This window comes from Pipistrellus hanaki (genome assembly GCF_964339955.1).
Source record: "Pipistrellus hanaki genome assembly, chromosome: 7".
In the NCBI taxonomy this organism is placed as follows: domain Eukaryota; kingdom Metazoa; phylum Chordata; class Mammalia; order Chiroptera; family Vespertilionidae; genus Pipistrellus; species Pipistrellus hanaki.
The window spans coordinates 56,506,356-56,525,137 of NC_140509.1; the positions used below are offsets into that span (position 1 = coordinate 56,506,356).

Here is an 18,782-nt window from a genome sequence, read left to right on the forward strand (position 1 = left end):
CTGCCAAGCCAATTCTCTTTCCTATTTCTTTCAATAACACAATCCTGTCTCCTTTACTGGATGTGAAACCTGATCTTTCTTTTTTAGACTTTATTTTATTATGAAAAACTAGAGGTCCGAAGCATGAAGATTTGTGCAAGAATGGGCCTTCCTTACCCTGGCTGCCAGCACTGCATTAGCTGTTGCTGGAGCTGCCTTTCCACCTTCCATGCTGCCCAGAGGCCTGGAGCAGCTGGGGCAGTACAGAATGCCTACATTGTCACCATGGCAACAACATAGTGTCCTGCCCCGCCCCCGGCCGCTCAGTGCTTGTGTATGCAAATTAACCCACCATCTTTGTTGCATTAATTTGCCTACTCACTCCTGATTGGCTGGTGGGCGTTGCAAAGGTACAGTCAATTTGCATCTTATACTTTTATTAGTGTAGGAATAATCATACTGACCTCCTAGGGTTGTTATGAGGATTAAATGATATAAATTTAATGATATAAAATGACATATGAAGGCTTAAAACAGCACTTGGTCCACAGTAAATGCTGGGTGAACATGAAGACTGATTTTCATTCTCCTAGTCATGCAGGCCTGAAAACTACTGTGGCTTTCTTCACCTTCATGGTAAACCCTGGCCTAAGCCTTCCCTTCCAGGCCCCAGGCATGCTGCATTCAAGGCCTCTGTATTCTTACTCTGGGGTTACTCTCTACTCTCTGGTTGGCATTAGTCCTGGCAGAAACTGATCACTGGCCTCCTATTTCTTCTCTTCCAATCCCACACTCCTGGTTCTGCAAAGCATCCTTCCTCAACACACTTAAGGCCTCAGTGGAAACACCTTCCACTGCTTCCTGTCACCTAAAAATTTATCTGTGAAATTATGTTAGCCCAGTGCTACAGCTCACCTTGGCTTTCTCTCCGCTTCTCCCCATCAAATGCTTTGGCATTGTCACCTGTCCCTGCCTGAGCCTTTGGCATGCCAGTTCCCTGAATGTCTTCTGTCCTATGTGTGGTGGTAGGAGGCCCAGCCATTCACTCCCTAAGGCAGGGGCTCTTTAATTTTCTGTGTTCTAACAATCTAGAGATATGTTTCCCAGAATAATGTTTCTAAATGTTTGAAATTAGCACATGAAATCCAAAAGAAGTATATTGATATAGAGTTTTTCAAAATTGTTATATGTTTCTTTTGATGTTTAAATAAATTCCAGTAAAAGTCTAATAACAGCTAATTTTGAAGTACTGTTGGGGTGATATTTCAGGATATCGTTAAGTATAATGTAATATGAAAATACTCATAATTCCTATTGGAAACAAATAGCTAATGCCACTTTAATACTAGAAGAAAATGCTAGATTTCAGTTAAAGAGTTAGTGAAAATAAAGAGATAATTTTTCCCCATCCAAGTTCACAGACCCCCTGAGTTCCATTCATGGACTCAGGTCAAGCATCCCGACTTTAAGGCCTAGCCAAATGTTCATCTTTTTCTTGAGCTCTTTCTACCTTGATTTTCCCAATTCAGTATTACCTTACCCTCTTTGTTTTTCTATTTTTAAAAACCTTGTACTACTGCTATACTTTAAATGTTTCCTACTTTTCAAGTTGTAAGTCTTTTAAGGTGTAAGGGAAGGCCCTATGTTTTTCCATTTTTTAATTCCTCTAATGGCTAATAATGCATGGCCTCACAGCAGGCAGGGTAGGAAGACATTAGGCAGCACTGCTTGAATTAATCTGTGAATAACAGTGCCATCTTGCTTCTTGCTTATGCTACACAGACTCAGGTAATATTAATATTATCTCATCTCTCTTGGGCAGTATAGAAGGTCCTAACTAAATATGTAAATGGATCACCTAAACATTCCATGTTTAGAGTATAACGTAATGGAATTAGGCACCAATATGCTCTCGTCCTTTACTTTTCCTCTTTAGAGAGTAAATGCTTAGTCAATGCCGCTGATTGACTGATCTGGGGAAAGACCAGCTCTTCAATCATTCTTCCGATACAGGAGCTGCCTGCCTGACACACAATTCCTGCCTTTGTGGAGCTCCAAGTCTAGGAGATTTCCTGGGCTAGTCTGAGGATCTCTCAACCTTTCAGGCCTTTGCAGAGACAGAGAATAGCTGGTGATTTCTTAAGTACAGGTGCCTTTATGAGTCAGGTAGGCAGGGGCAGTTAAGAATTGCTATGGCTTCCCATTGGTCTCACCTATGTGAGCCCCAGGTTCCAGGGTAGGCAGTTCCAGCAGATGGAGCAGTGAAATTCCATCTCCTCTCCCGAGTGATGCTGTCTCTGCATATGAGGTTGGAGATGGCAACCCCACCAAAGTGCCCATCTCAGGAATGCCTACTAAACACCTGGCTGAAGAGTTCACTGTGAACTCCACTGAGTCTATAATGGATCAATCTCATGATAGATATGAGTCCTTCAGTCTATCAGCTTTTTTCCTAAATAGCTGCAGCTCAGGACTCCTGTGTGTCTTTGCCAAGAAAAACAAAAATATAACAGACTAGTTCATCCTTTTCAAATGAAGAGAGAATAATGATAGTCTCCACTGAAACCATTCATAAGGGCATTGTGACCATTTGCTTTGGCAGAAATTCACCACTGGCAGCATTTTCAAGCCCTACATCATGTCAAATGACTCTTATGATTAGTGGGGTGTAGTCTCCCATCCCAGTAACCAAGACTAATGAGACCTCCATTCAGAGAACAAAGGCTGGACTTGGCACATTCGTTTATTCTTAAAGACATTTAAATGCATTTCAGTTGAATTTGTTCCTTTTGAGACTCACTAGATATGTGGTACTAACTAAAAATAGTTGAATGATCATGGAGAGGGTAGCATGCCTGTTTTATCTTCTGTTTCAGGAATTATGATGTATCCATCCTCGTAAATAAAGAATAAGATGTTTAAAGGTGCTCCCACATGACAACACATTGCACTGGATTTATTGTTTGCTTTTAATACATATCACATACCACAGTGTGGTTCTTGGTTTAAAGGGAATATTCTCAATACACACTGAGAACAAGTTTTCTTGAGTACACTTCCCACGTGCATGGGGCCATTCCCTCTTCCTTTTTCTAACATGCTCCATATTCCTTCAGTCACAGTGTCTCATGGACAGGTGACAGCAGCCCCGGCTGGAGGGTGGGAGCCTGAGTAGTCGAAGGCTGTATAGTGTGCCAACAAGAAACATCAGCATCACCTGGGACCATCTGAGAAACGTCAGTTCTGAGGCCCCACCACAAACCTACTGAATCATAACCTATTTCACAAGATTCCCATTTCATCTGTGTGCACGCTAAAGTGTGAGATTCACTGATCCAAGGGAAACCCCTTTCCAGTGATGGGTGTAAGAATTGGCATGTGACCCAATTCAGGACAGTGAGATGTGAAGGATTTCTGGTAGCATCTCCTCTTTCTTCTCGGAGAAATCACCTCCTTCTGACTGCTGTGTGGGATGTGACACCTAGAACTTCCACAGCTACCTCACTCCACCTAACGAGGGAGGCAGAGACAGAAAAACCACAGGGAAGCAGAGCAGGGCTGACTGCATTAGGTCAACCCTGAAGTCTGAGGAATCACCAAATTGCCAGTACATTTCTTATTGTTCAAGCCTCCTGAAGTTGAGTTTCCAATCACTTACAGCTGGAAAACACCCCAAAATAAAGCATTATTAAGATACAATAACAGAATGCCCTGGCACTGGGCGCAACCACATGCTGAAGAGTTCATCGAGGGACCAGAGCGACAGTTTAGAGCCTTGTTTTTGTTGGGGGAACTGACTGACCCAGTGAGTATTTCCGGTTCTGACAACCATTGTTTACTTTGCCCATTTCCAAAAGTTTTCCAAATTGGCCAGTCAAAATTATCAACCAGAGAAAATGCTGAACACTTTCCACATTATTTTAACCAGAGTGATCAACAGAAGTCACATGGATATCATTTCCTGCAAAGACAATAGGAGACTAATTGCTCAGCCTCACACTCTAATAGGGAAGACAACCTGTGACATGTAATTACTGGAGGGTAAATAATGAAAAGCTTGAGGCTCTAAGAATCTGTTCTGGATCCACTCCAAAAACTTGGGGAAAAGGAAAAAAAAAAAAAAAAGTCAGCTGATCTAAGAAAAGATTTGAGAGGCTAGCAGTTTAGGTAACCCACCCACATCATTTTTACACATCTCTGGTACTTATTCAAGACCTATCTAAGGGAAACCAAATAGACCTACTATTATATAAAACCGTATATGGCTTTGGTGTAATTTTGCTTTATATGTAGGAGTGATGTCGTCAAGGAAAACTGGGGTCTAAATGGACATTATCTCTTTAGTGTCATGGCTTCTTAGCCACAACAGGATATTTTGGGGGATGGGCTTGTGTTGGCTTGATGAAGAACATGCTATCATGGAGTGGATGTTAGTTGGTTTTCTACAGAATATTCCTTAAATTCTATTACCTCAGGTCTCTTTTTCTCTCCAAACCTTTTTGCTTTATCTTCCTTGGTACCTCATACACTGTCACGGCTCCAACCATCATCCCTTGTCATGAGTTTCAAACCATCCCTAGATCTATTGCCCACACTCCCAGTTCCTCTGCGGCCCTTAGATAGAAAGTACCCTGAGAACGAGCATTTTGATTTGATCACTGCTCTATTCCCAGTGCTCAGCACAGTGGCTGACACTGAGTATTACATGTTTGTTGAATGAAGAAGCTAAAGGCCTCCCAGAGTCTTAAGATGTTTCACTGCATTTCCTGACATCACCCTCTAACTGGCCCCACTCAGCTCTCTCCTTTACTCACTCGATTGACACAAATGAATGCTCTGCACTATAGCGCTGGTCGTGTGAGTTCTAGAACGTCTCAGCTGAGAATGACTTACCAGCCCAGCCTTGAATATTTCCAGGTGAGAAACTTGCGTAAGGTCTTATGATTAGTGGGCAGCAGAGATAGCATTATAACTCAGTGGCTCTTGCTAACAACATGTGTCTGACTAGCTCAAAACCTTTAATACTCTTTTTCAGCAGAACCCAGTACAGGGCTAGGTATGTAGGAGATTACCAATAATATTTATTGACTGCCTAATTGGATAAATGAATGGTTCTATTTGGCATATACCAGTAGGTTTCAGTTTATTTATTTATTTATTTATTTATTTATTTATTTATTTATCTATTTATTTATTTACGTGGCACTCTCTTTAAAACAAAGACAATACCCCAGTACACAAGATGGAGAAGAAGAAGCTGCTGGATCTCTGCCCCTGCAGTGCCTCTGAGTCACCTTCTCAAGACCTCCAGGCTTGGTGACACTACTAGAAAAACCAACGACTTACACAAACTCAAACTCTTCAGCTTTGCCCTCTGAGCCACCCCTCATTGTTCCAAACCCACCTCAGCCTTATCTTCCATTTCTTCTCCTCCCCCGTCATGCTAGCCTCACCAAAGCACTTACTTCCACCTGCAAGATTGGAGAGCTAACCTGTTCTGCGCACCCAGATCTAATATAATCCTTCCCTAAAGTTCCTGCTCAATTTTCTCCACAGGAATTACTCTACTCTAGGACTTACAGTACCGTCTGCTCCCAGGGAAAGGGCCAGCTCCCTGAGAGCAGGAATGTACTCTACATTAGCCTTTGAACCATTGGCACCTTTCACAGAGGAAGCACTTCTAGTCATTTTGTTGCATTCAGCTAAATTATATAAGTTTTGCAATGTTGATTCCAAGTCTCCCTTCCCCCCGAGCCTGTGCAGGCTGAAGATAAGGCCTGCACACACTTGGAGGCCCATTTGCTAGGGAACAGCTGTGCGAGTCTTATTTTCAAAAGCAGAGAATGGGGGTGGGGTGGTGGTGAGGGGCCCAGAGGATGACTTCTCCTCCCCTCTAGAGCTCTTCTGTGACTGTGGATGTTCTGTGCAATGTGAGATACAAGATGGGCAGCTTGTGTTAAAAATAACAATAGATTTTATTAAAATATAGTCCTGATTCCATTTATGCCACAGTTTTCTCTGCAAGACCAAAGTCAATTGTCTGAAAAATTAAAGTGTTCCAAGTGGTGGGAAAATACATTAAACAAGCAAGTGCACAAAGTCCAGTCGCCAGTCGCAAGAAAACACAGGGCTCCCTAGTTTATGACTGACTGTAACCTTAGGAGGCTCTGGGGAGGCATCACTGGCCCATCTGCTTCCCTCGTCCTCAGGGACTCTAATCCTTCTGGCTTCACTCCAACAAGGCAAGGAGACTCCACATGCTTGTGGTGGTTGTTTCCTTTATTATTTGCTGGAGGTGGAGTAAAGAGCAGAAGAAAAGAGGAGAAAAAGAGATGAACAGAAAGTTGAGCATGGAAAGCACTCAGCCAGCAGAAGAGGTTACTGACCATGGGATAAGGGAGTAGGAAAGTCGAACTGCAAAAGGCTAGCTGCTCCTTTCTCATCAGCTATTTCCAGGACAAGAGAGAACAAGAGGCTCACCGAAGAGCAAGACACCCCCAAACCACCAAATGAGCTTATCCTCATCAGCCCTAGAGGCCAGCTCTGAAGGCAGACTAGAGACGGGTACACTGTGGGCTCAGTGGCACAGATGGCTGGGCTGGGTCACAAGGGGGACTGGAAAGATTGGGTGAAATTTTAAGGCTCTCCTTCCTCCTCTTCATCTCTATCAACCCCAAAGAGGAGGAGTGATACAATCTTCTTCCTCCTCTTTCGCAAAAACCACCACCACCACCACAACATCATGCTTAAACTTTTAGGTTGAGGATGTCCAGTTTACTTGGGGAAGAAATAAATGAGGTAAATGTCACTGGAATAACGAGTTGATTGCCAGGAAGAAAAAGAAAAGATTGTGCTTCTATAAATGAGAATGAAATATATGTTTATAATTGTGTCTTTTTTTTTTCTGGCAATGAGTTCCGTCAAGTGATCACATCAGTTATGTAGCAGGTAAAATAAAATAGACACCCATTTTTTTGTAGTTTACTTGAATTATTTCTGACTTGCCCTTGTAATGAAGCTATTTCTAGTGATCTGTGATCCAGAGTCTAAAATGCTACTTTGGTACCATGCAGGTGCAGCTTCTGGACAAATGCCGGAGCTCTCTCCCAACCTGATTACACTCTCAAGACCCTCCAAATAGACGTTGTATAGTGGCTCCTGGGAAAGCCCATGAAATGCACACAGTATCACAATGCTGCCAAGATCAAGGTTAATAATGATGCGTGCAGAGCCCCTGGGGTGGAAGTTGGCTACAATGTTAGAATCCCAGAATCCTGAGGCTGAATGGGAAGTCTGGTAGTATTTAAGTAATTTAAGTAATTTTGCAATCACATTCACATGTACCCCCACCCATTCACACACGTCTGCATGCATTTCAAAGGTGTATGCTAAAATACAAAATATTACATATCAGTGGAACATAACAGCTCTGGTTCAAAGGGGAAAGGACTCGAAACACCACCACCTTTGCCATCTTCCTAGCCCATTTCTGGGGAACCCTAACATTCTAAGAACACTGAAAATCCCAGATTCAGTCCCCTCCCCCACCCAATATCTGCATCTTGCTCTTAACATCTCCTCCAACCTGTGTGCAGCTCTCCATGTGGCAATGTGGGAGACCTAACCTTTCTTCTACCAAGGACCCATTTTATTCACTTCTGGGGACCCCACATTTTAAACCATTTCACTTCTCACAAAACATTTTTGAAGGGATAATTAATTAATTTACCCAACTCTTATTCAGAGTTAGTGAAAGCTCAACATAAATCTTAGTCCTGGTAAACTTGATAAAATTGGGGAAATTCATTAATAAAGTGAAGTAGTAAACCCACTACAAGATTTTCTTCTCTTCCTCTGCTTTTTTATGTCATCAAAACAAATCTTCATAAAGAAAATATCAAATATCTAGGAATTAGCCCAACAAAAGTTGGATAAGACCTTTACACTGAGATATATAAAACATTATTGAGAGAAATTAAAGAAGACCTAAATAAATAGAGGGATATATCATGTACATGGATTGGATGTCTCAATATTTTTAAGATGTTGGTTTTACCCTTAAATTGCATATTCAACGAATTTCAATGAAAAAAAAAAAAAGTTGCTGAAACCGGTTTGGCTCAGCTATAAAGTGTCAGTCTGCGGACTGAAGGGTCCCAGGTTCGATTCTGGTCAAGGGCATGTACCTTGGTTGCGGGCACATCCCTGGTAGGGGGCGTGCAAGAGGCAGTTGATCTATGATTCTCTCTCATCGATGTTTCTAACTCTCTATCTCTCTCCCTTCCTCTCTGTAAAAAATCAATAAAATATATTTTAAAAAAAAAAAGGAAAAGAAAAAAAAGTTATTTTTTCCTATTGGAAATTGAAAAGCATATTCTAAATGTATATGGAAATTCAAAGTGCCAAAAGCCAATGTAATCTTAAAGAATAAGAACAAAAGATGGAAGACTTACTCTATCAAATGTCAAGATTCATTATAAAATAATAATGATTAGGACACTGTATTTGTGCAAGGATAGTAAAATAGATCAACAGAACAAAAGAGAAGGTCCAACATTTGACCTAGAGAGACAGTCACCTAATTTGTAATAGATGGCATTTGAAGTTCAGTAAATAATATTTTGTGGATTGAGTTGTATCTCCCCAAAAGATATATACAAGTTTTAACCCCCGAGTACCTCAGATTATGATTTTATTTGGAAATAGGGTCATTACTGATGTAATTAGCTAAAATGAGATTACAGTAGATTAGGGTGGGCCCTACATCCAATATGACTGGTATCCTTAGAAGCAGCAGCAAATTGAGAGACAGACAGACATGAGGGGAAGAAGGCCACGTGACAACGGAGGCAGAGATCAGCAATGCAGCCCAAAGCCCTGGAACACCAAGGATTACCAGCCACCACTAGAAGCTGAAGAGGCAAGGAAGCACTCTTCTCTAAGCCTTCAGAGGGAGCATGGCCCTGCCGACACCTGTATTTTGTACTTCTCGCCTTCAGAACTGTGAGAAAACAAGTTTCTATTGTTTTAAGCTGCCCAGTTTCTGGTACTTTGTTATGGCCACCCTAAGAAATGAAGAGACTGGGTATCCATATAAGAAATGAATCTTAATCTCTACCTTCACTATGCAAAAATCAATTCCACATGAATAATAGAACTCAATATACAAAGTAACATAATAATACTTTTAGAAGAAAACAAAGAGAATATCTTCAAACCTTGCAAAAAGCACAGACTTTTAAAGAACTGAACACAAGAAAATGTTAACAATGAAAGAAATGAAGAATGTCTTTATCAAATGACATCAATAGAATTGAAAGGTTGGCCAGATAGTGGAGAAGATAATTGCAATATGTCTATCCAGCAAAATTTCCTACAATTCTTTAAGGTAAAGGCAGACAATCCAATAAAGAAATGGGCAAATGCCTGAGAAGAAATTTTTCGAAAAAGAAAATCCAAATGGCCAATAAACACAGAAAAAGATGTTCTAGTTATAGTCATCAAAGAAAAGTAAGTTAAAATGACAATGCATTATCAATAAACACCTACCATATTAGCTAAAATGACAGAGACAAAACCCGCAGTGCTGGATATGGAGTGACTGGAACTCTCATACAGTGCTGGTGAGAGTGTAAATCGATAAAAACACTTTGGAAAATTGGCAGTATCTATTAAAGCCTAACATACCCATATGCCCTGACCCAAGATCTCACATTGAGAAATCTACCCTGTAGAAATGCTACAGATGTTCACCCACTGATGTGTACAAGAAAGTTCCTGGTCATAGTATCTGTAAGAGACTTAACTGGAAATGACCCAAAAGCTCATGTACAATAGAAGGGTCAGACAAATGTTGGTATGTTATACAATACATGACACGGCAATGAAAATGGACAAATTACAACACGTAACAACATGAATTAATCATCCAAATATAATATTAAGAGAAACACAACAGTATATACTGAATATTTTATTTACATAAATAGACAAAACGAACCTATGTTAGAAAACATGCTATTCATTTCCTCTGGTGTGAGTGGGATGGTTAGGGACTGGGAAAGGGCCTAAGGGGCTTCTGGTGTTTGGATGATGTTCTTTCTCCATCCGGCTGCTGGCTACAGGGGAAAATATTCACTTTGTAAAAATTCATTATCAGTGCACTTAACAATTTGTGTTCTTTCCTGTATGAATGTAATACTTCAATTTTTAAAAATCGCAGTGGTTATTGCCGTGAAACCAGAGACAAAACAAAGCTCTTAGAAGAACTGAAAGCGAGAGAGTACAGCAATTTAATCTCTGCAAGATAATTCAAAAATTTGCTTTGCTAAAAGCTTGTAAGTGCCATTTCATTTAATTGTGTTTTTTATTCACTTAAGATGACTGTCAAGCCAAAACTATTTTATTATGAGATGTTACGACAGTATGAAGCCAACAGTTTTGAAATAAAATAACACAAATAAAGCAAAATTTGGGTACTGAAGTTTGTTTTTTTAAATGTCAATTAGAAATGTTTTCGTAAGGCCTTGATTTACAGCCTGCAGCATCCCTGGCTGGGAAAGGCCTGGGATAAAGGTGTCTTCTTTTTGTGGTGCACAGTAGGCACTCAACATTGCCCTTTCAGAGTCACAGTGAGGTCTGCTTGTTCCTGCCACTGGAAGCCACAGCAGTTGAACTTGCCTCTGCAGCCTTGTCCTGGATAAAGGTAGTTCCCACCTGGCAGTCTGAAACACGGGAAATAACTCCCAGGACACCATACCTGCTTTTGTCGATTTCTGGCCTCTTCAGATTCCCGCTGTGAAATAAATACACATGGTCCTGAGGTGGAGTCCTGACCTACCTCAGGGCCCAGCATCACAGGGATGGAGAGAGAATTCTGTCCCCAGTCTTGGGGGCAGCTGGACCTCTGCCTTTATGCTAGGCCCTCTCCCGCTTCTGGTCAGCGTCTGTGCAGAGGTGAGCTCATCATCATTTGACGTGTGCTCCACAACTGCTGCACCCACCCCTGAAATTCATCCCTTGGAGCACAGGAAGTGGATGGCCAGATCGGGCTTTCCCAGCCAGCTGTGTTCTCTCCGACCCTCTGGTAGAAGATTGACTTGGGCACTTACACAGCATCCTGCATGGCAGGCAGCCCCTACGGGAAGCGAGAGAGGGACAAGCTCACCGTGGCCTGTATTCTGAATTGGGAAAGGAACCATGTGTGAGAGGGACTCTGGAGGCTGTGGGGTTCCCATGAAGGAAACCTCAGGCCCCCTCACCCTGAGAGGAGAGTATGGAGACGGGTCCCTGGAGCTGCGCTAGTCTTTCTTTGGCCACTTCATTTCCCTGTTAGGTTCCCAAAGGAGACTCTTTAGATTCAAACTCTTCTGTTATTGTCCTGGCTTTCTGATGCTAATTCTACTCCTGACTGCATCTGACAATGATTTTGTGGGTCATTTAAGAAGAAAGTTCTGTCTGGCAAGAAAATAATATTTGCTTTGTAAACAAAATTTTATTATGAGTGACCACAGGGATTTTCTCAACTGAAAATATAGATAAATCACAAGAATCAAGCATGAAAATAAGTTAAGTATTTATGTGGACTGAAGAAAATCGTCCAGGCCAATTCTCTGAGAGCCTTCTTGCTACCCAGACAGAGCAGAGGTAAGGAAACTACAGCCTCTCGGTCAGAGTGGGCCCACTGCCTGTCTTTGCATGGCCTATGAACTAAGAATGGATTTCACATTTTGAAATGGTTGAAAAAAGAATTAAAATACTATTTTGTGACATGTGAAAATTATAAGACATTCAAATATCAGTGTTTATGAATGAAGTTGTATTGGAACACAGCCATACCCATTTGTCCACATACTGTCTCTGGTCGCTTGCAGCCACTTATAGGAAATAAGTGGCCTTGCAGCCACTTATAGGAAATATTTGCTGACCTCCTAATTAAGATAATTGTTATTATTTGCAGAAGGTTATACTCTCTGATTTTTCTCACTCTGCCTTACATGCTTTGTTCTGAAACTGTCTCTACCTGTGGTGAGTCAAAGGCAAGTACTAAGGCTGATGGCAATTTGACACTAACCTGGTAAATTAACACGGCCCCCCATAGCAGTGCCTTTCAACCTATGGTCTGGTAATCAATTTAGTGGGCAGAAAATTCAACTTAGTTGATTGTGTCCAGCATTTTTTATAATGAAATAGAAGAGAAAAATATCAAGGGGATGGTTATGGACTGAATTATGTCCCTCTCACCATTCATATATTGAAATCCTAACCCCCAGTAACATAGAATGTGACTATATTGAAAGATAGGGTCTTTAAAGAGGCAGTTAAAGAGAAATGAAGTCCTAGGCTGGGCCCTGGATTCAATATGATTTGGGTCCTTATAAGAAGAGGAGATTAGGACATGTGCAGAGGAGAGACCATGTGAAAATGAATGGAAAAGACACCAGCTACAAGCCAAGGAGAGAGGCCTCAGAAGAAATCAACCCTGCTTAGCCAAGTCTATTGATTCTTTCATCAAGAAATAATCAGGGAAGGGAGCAAATATTTGATACCAGAATTCTTCCTGCATGTTATTTATAATAGCAAATATGGGAACATTTGATTACATAGTAATAGCATGGTGGATGGTTAAATTATGTCTATTCATACAATAGAAAACATCATAGTCACCACTTAATTCATTAAAAAACGATCACAGCCGAAACCGGTTTGGCTCAGTGGTGGAGCATCGGTCTGTGGACTGAAAGGTCCCAGGTTCGATTCCGGTCAAGGGCATGTACATTGGTTGCGGGCACATCCCCGGTAGGGGGTGTGCAAGAGGCACCTGGCTGATGTTTCTCTGTCATCAACGTTTCTAACTCTCTCTCCCTCTCCCTTCCTCTCTGTAAAAAATCAATAAAATAATCAATAAAATATATTTTTTTAAAAATGATCACAATTTAGCCTGGCTAATGTGGCTCAGTGATTGAGTGTCAACCTATGAATCAGGAGGTCAAGGGTTTGATTCCCCAGTCAAAGTACAGGCCTTGGTTTCAGACTTGATCCCTAATAGGGGCCATGTAGGAGATAGCCAATCAATGATTATCTCTCATCACTGATGTTTCTCTCTCCTTCTCCCTTCTTCTCTGAAATCAATAAAAATATATTAAAAATAATCATAATTTAATATTAAATGAAAAAAGCAGGATCAAGACCATATATATGTATATATAAATGCCTGTATATGATATGCATCCTCCACACAAGAGTAAAAATAAATACATCTTTTAAAAAATATATATATATTTTTTATTGATTTTTTACAGAGAGGAAGGGAAAGAGATAGAATTAGAAACATTGATGAGAGAGAAACATCAATCAGCTGCCTCCTACACACCCCCCACCGGGGATATGCCAGCAACCAAGGTACGTGCCCTTGACTGGAATCGAACCTGGGTCCTTTCAGTCGTAAGTCCGACACTCTATCCACTGAGCCAAACCGGTTTCGGCATAAATACATCTTAACATTGCTATATGGTGTGATTAAGAGATATTTTTACTTTCTTCTTTATAGCTCACCAAATATTCTATAATGAGTGCATATTTTCAAGTCAGGAAAAAAATATATAAAACCATTTAAAATATGTTTAAATCAAAGAACAGTATGCATATAGTATTTCTACTGTGCATTTTTGACTTGCCTGAGGCCTCTGACCACACTGGCAAGTGGGGCAAATTTTGATAATGTTATATATATATAATTTATATATATCATTATAAAGTCACCAGGAAAGAGGTTTCAAAATAGATTCAGCAGTGACTAGGACAGTCATCAGGATGAATTATAATGAATTCTGGCTTTGGCAATGCATTTGTTGAACAGCATTTACTGAGTGCCTGTCATGGTGCAAGCGCTCTGCTAGGTATTAAAAGGTCAAACTAGGTCTCTGGGAACAAATGACCCATTGGCTGACACTGAGCCTATGCACCTGGACTCTAGCAGCCCGGCCCTCAACATTCCAACCACATCTAGCTCTGACCCTGCCTGTATCTGTGGCCCTGAAAAAGGCTGGCCTCACCTTTCCAGTTCCAGCCGCCTCATTTGTAAAACAAGATAATCCTGACCCAGTTTGCAGCACTGTGGTGAAGAATAAGTGAAAAGCATTCTGGGCTTGTTTTAATCTATTCAGTGCCAGATGGATTCTACCCGGTAATAATCAGTGTTGCTTCCTTCCTTAGGAAATTGCATATTCTTAAAGAAAAAGTAAAGGGGTGGAGATGAGGTCCAGTGATCAAAGGGATATTCTGTATTTTTCTTCCTCAGAATATCCAAATTAACAATTACAGAAATGAATACCTGTTTCCAAGCCTCAGACAAGAGCAGAGAGAACTCAAAGTTGTTGCAAGGTTAGGTAACATTCCAAGGACAAAACTGGGTGAGACGCTGCAAATCTTTACGGAAATAATTCAATTATAATCAGTATTTCAAAAATCTAATAAAACTAGAGGCCTGGTGCATGAAACTCATGCACTTGGGGGGGGGGGGTGTTATCTCTCTGTCCAGCTTGAACTCTCTCCAATCTGGGACATCCCTCTCACAATCAGGGACTGCTGGCTCCTAACTGCTCGCCTGCCTGCCAGCCTGATCACCCCCCTAACCACTCCCTTGCCAGCCTGATTGATGCCAAACTGCTCCCCTGCTGGCCCCATTCCCCCCAACAGCCCTCCCCTGCCAGCCCGGTTGCCCCTAACTGCCCTCTCCTGCTGACCCAGTCCCCCTAAATGCCCCTCCCTGCTGGCCTGGTTGCCCCTAACTTCCCTCCCCTGCCAGCCATCTTGTGGTGGCCATTTTGTGACTCATGGGGGCGGCCATCTTGTACGAGAGCATATTATTCTTTATTATATAGGATTAACTTTTCCCTCACCTCTCTTTTAGGAAGGGTGATTTTAGAAAAGCAACATTTAAAAACAAACAACTGTTAACCTAAGTGTTAGTAAATTTAACCTTTCTAAAGAAGACTAAAGGACACTGAAAGAATACCAACCATTATGTCCCAATCAGACATAAATATGAACATCTCTTCCAAATTGAACACATTTTGCAAACATGGGAACATCTGTATGAAATAATGTCCTTTAAGAGGAGGTAGAGAAGGAGCTGGAACAAGTGAGAAGGAAAAACATACAGACTTAAAAATAGAACACATTTAGGAGAGAAGCCCCCTTTACTGGCTAGTGAGGTGAATAAATAAGCATTTTAGAAATACATAGAGAGAAAGTGAGGCTTTTACGCCTAGTGTTCACATTTTACAAGAAAGGTTCAGGGTATTTTCTGGTTGTTGCTATAACATCTTCAGATTCTTTGTGACCCTTCTGCCACAGGAAGAATCAGTGAACGGAGTGTTCTGATAGCTTTACAATTACCTGAACTAAATTCCCCTCAAATCTTCATGTAAGTGGTTACCTGGCAATAACCACACAGGCAGGGCACAAATGCTCAGGGGAAGCAAACATCTCCATATACTTTTCTCAAGTTGTGTCACCTTGTGGGTGACAATAGGTATGCTCCCTTTTCATTGCTCCCACGCCTTCACCAGCCTTGTTACTGCTGAGTCCACACACTCTTGCTCCTAGTGGCAGCCACAGGTACATAGGGACAAGGCTTGCGATTTCCAACTGGGGGATGGGGTAGGGAAGTGGTTGGCCAATACTGTACACATGGCAACCATCGTTTATTCTGAAGGACACAAGTGTGCTATGATATATGCAGTAATTGCTCTACTTTTTAAAAAGGAGTTGTAAAAATTATATTAAAAAATGCTTGTTGATGCTCTGTGGGTTTGAGTCACTTGTAAAACAGGATCAAAATGGATCCTCTGTTGTGTGCTCTTGCTGTTTCTCTGATTCTTAACAACTTTGTTAATGTTAATAGGAGTTACGCACACATCAATGAAACAATAAATTCCTTGGGTTTGTGGTGCTTCAATTAATGATATGTAATAAGCAACGTAAAATGCTTTCTAATTTTGTTCCAAGTAATGGCACACTACCCAGAAGAGCTGAAAATCAGGCGTAGGTCTCCCTGCTGGGTGGGAAAGACCCAGGGGTGGGAGAAAGGAGGCTCTGTGGCTGGCTGGAGGCCTGCCTGGGGCTGCAGATGAACTCCTCTGCACAGTGCGTGGGAGTGGAGCAGGAGGGACAGACACAACTTGCCCAACGGATAATGAATGTGATGAAGGGAGGAAAAGAAAACGCACAAAAGTGAGCCTGAAGCAGAAGGAATTTACCATAATCTAAGACAGAAACGACTGACTGACACGGTGCTTCTTAAATCCGTCACAGAATGGTTCCATCTTTTCAGAGCATAAGTTAATACTATTCATTGACTTCCAAAAATACCCACCAAGATGAGAATGGGAATTTAAGTTGCAAGGGTGATGCAGCAGAATTCCTAATGCATAGGTTATTTTGCAATGACACAAAGTACTGCTTCCACTTTGTGGAAACCCAGTTTCAGATTTAACACTCACCTGCCCTAGCCTGCAGGTCTAGGTCTCTCTCTCCTCAACTCTTCTCATAACAAATGCCAGATGTTTGATATCTGTGAGGACAGGAGATTTGCCATGGAGCTGTAGCAGGGATGCATATAAATAGCAAACGCCAAACTTCCATGATTTGGTAAAAGAACGATGAAAATTTTAATATAAAAATATTTTCAGTGTTTTCTGTTCCATTCTTAATCACCTTTTCCTCCAATGCTTTGCAGATAGCGTGACAAACTCTGCTTACAAGTAACAAGACCCCACAGCTTAAAAGTCTAGATACACAATGGCAGATGTAGGGGCTGTCTGCTGTTAGCTGCTGAGACCCCAGTTTCATATTGGAGAGATTTGCCAACACCATCTGCATCACCTTCAGTGCTGTAGATGGCCAAGCCGCCCTCTAACCTCTGGTAGCACCTGGATTGTTTGGATCAGTGGTTACCTCATTCGGCAGATTTCAGAACACTTTGAGTTTATGGCACATTGAATCTAAGCATTCTAATGTAAGCCATTTCCATCATGACCAAGGCAGGGCATTTTATTTAGGATTATGTGGCTTTTCAAGGGAGTTCCCTGTTTTTCCTGAGACACCTGCCTAGTCACTCTGAAGCAGAATCCATGGAAATTCTTATGACATGTAGTTTAACTGAACAAATATTTATAGGGAGAGAGATTTGTTGCTAGGGAAATGAATATAAAAATTCAAAAGAATTTCCATATCAGCCACTTTATATCTGGGAATGCACCGATGGCTCACTCACTCTATGAGTTATCAGAAAACAGGTCTCTCCAGTGGTCCAAATTATATTAAAAAATAAGCCAATTAGAAAAACAGCAAGTGCATCCAAAACTGTGACAATTGAAAACGGTGTCTGGGTTGTGTACTGTTTTGGGATTACTCCTCGCCTCGCCTCCACTGGGGTTAGAGATACAGCAGTTTTCCGTAGACAGCCTCTGTGCGAGCACAGCCTTTGAGAAAAAGGCCTGGCCCCAGATCTCAGCTCCCCACAATGATGGGCATGAACCTACTGGACAGGTGACTGAACAGGGATGCTGTTAGGTGATGGTATCAGACTCCACCCCAGCCTTCAAGATGTTTGCAGCTCTCTTGGCAGGTAAGCTATATACACATGCCAGGTTAACAACCCACTGACAACCAAGACGGATACAGAATGGGTCTTGAAGAAACTGGGTAGAACACCGAGATTTCCCCATCATGCATGTTTTTCTTGGCTAGCAAACTAAAATTTGGGATTAAAAGATGACCAAAAACTAGGTGAAGTTCCTCTAAGTGAGAACAATGGGAATTTAACAGACTGTTTACCCATTGTCTCTAGAAAAAGGCCCTGCCCACGCTGAATACTACTCCTAGGATTCTCCAATTCCTTCAAAACAGCAGCTTCCCACTGACCGCTCAAGGCCACTTGGAGTTCTAAGGTCATGTTGCCACTTCATCCTTTTGCTGCTCCATCCCCTGAGCATTGGGCTAATTTGCTAGTTTTTTGGATTTTCTAAACCAGGAACCTTTCAGGCGCACACATTTATTTGACTGTTTTAAGAGGATTAATTCAATCACTTCAAATATTTGGGCTGCATTAAAAAAATTTTCACCAAACAATGCTGCTTTGCTGGCTTGTCTCTGGAAGTGAGGTTTCACAGTTTTTAAAGTCAATAGGTAACATTAATAAATGTACAAGAGGTTTTCCTATTCTCCAGCTACTCTGAATTGAGGATCACAAATTTCAAAGCTGATCATAACCCAGCCAGTTTCTTTTTTAAAAAAATGTATTATATTGATTTTTTACAGAGAGGAAGGGAGAGGGATTGAGAGCTAGAAACGTCGATGAGAGAGAAACATCGACCAGCTGCCTCTTGCACACTCCCTATCGGGATTGTGCCCGCAACCAAGGTACATGCCCCTGACCGGAATCGAACCTGGGACCCTTCAGTCCGCAGACCAACGCTTTACCACTGAGCCAAACCGGTTTCGGCAACCTGGCCAGTTTCATTCATCATATATCCTCAGCCTTTTAGTTTCACATTCTCCATTCTGTGAAGAGTTTATTACAATTGTTAACATCAGGGCAAGTATGTAATTCACTTCATCATGCTTTCATCCAGTAACTCCTGGGGAGGAGAATGGAGAGCACAGAGGTTGTATAGGAGGGTAACAGAAGGACCCGAATGACAGTTGGTGACTTTGCCTATGGCTTTGGCCAGCTGATGTTTAACCTTATCATTTCTGAGAGACAATGTGCTGAGGCTAATTTCATCTCTGTCCAAACA

At 41.5% G+C, this 18,782-nt stretch overlaps 1 protein-coding gene across 7 annotated transcripts in view; it reads right to left on the reverse strand.

Annotated features, from left to right (window-relative positions):
- The window catches only part of FYN (FYN proto-oncogene, Src family tyrosine kinase), a 206,617-nt gene that overhangs the window by 110,711 nt on the left and 77,124 nt on the right, over window positions 1-18,782 (reverse strand). The window lies entirely within an intron of this gene.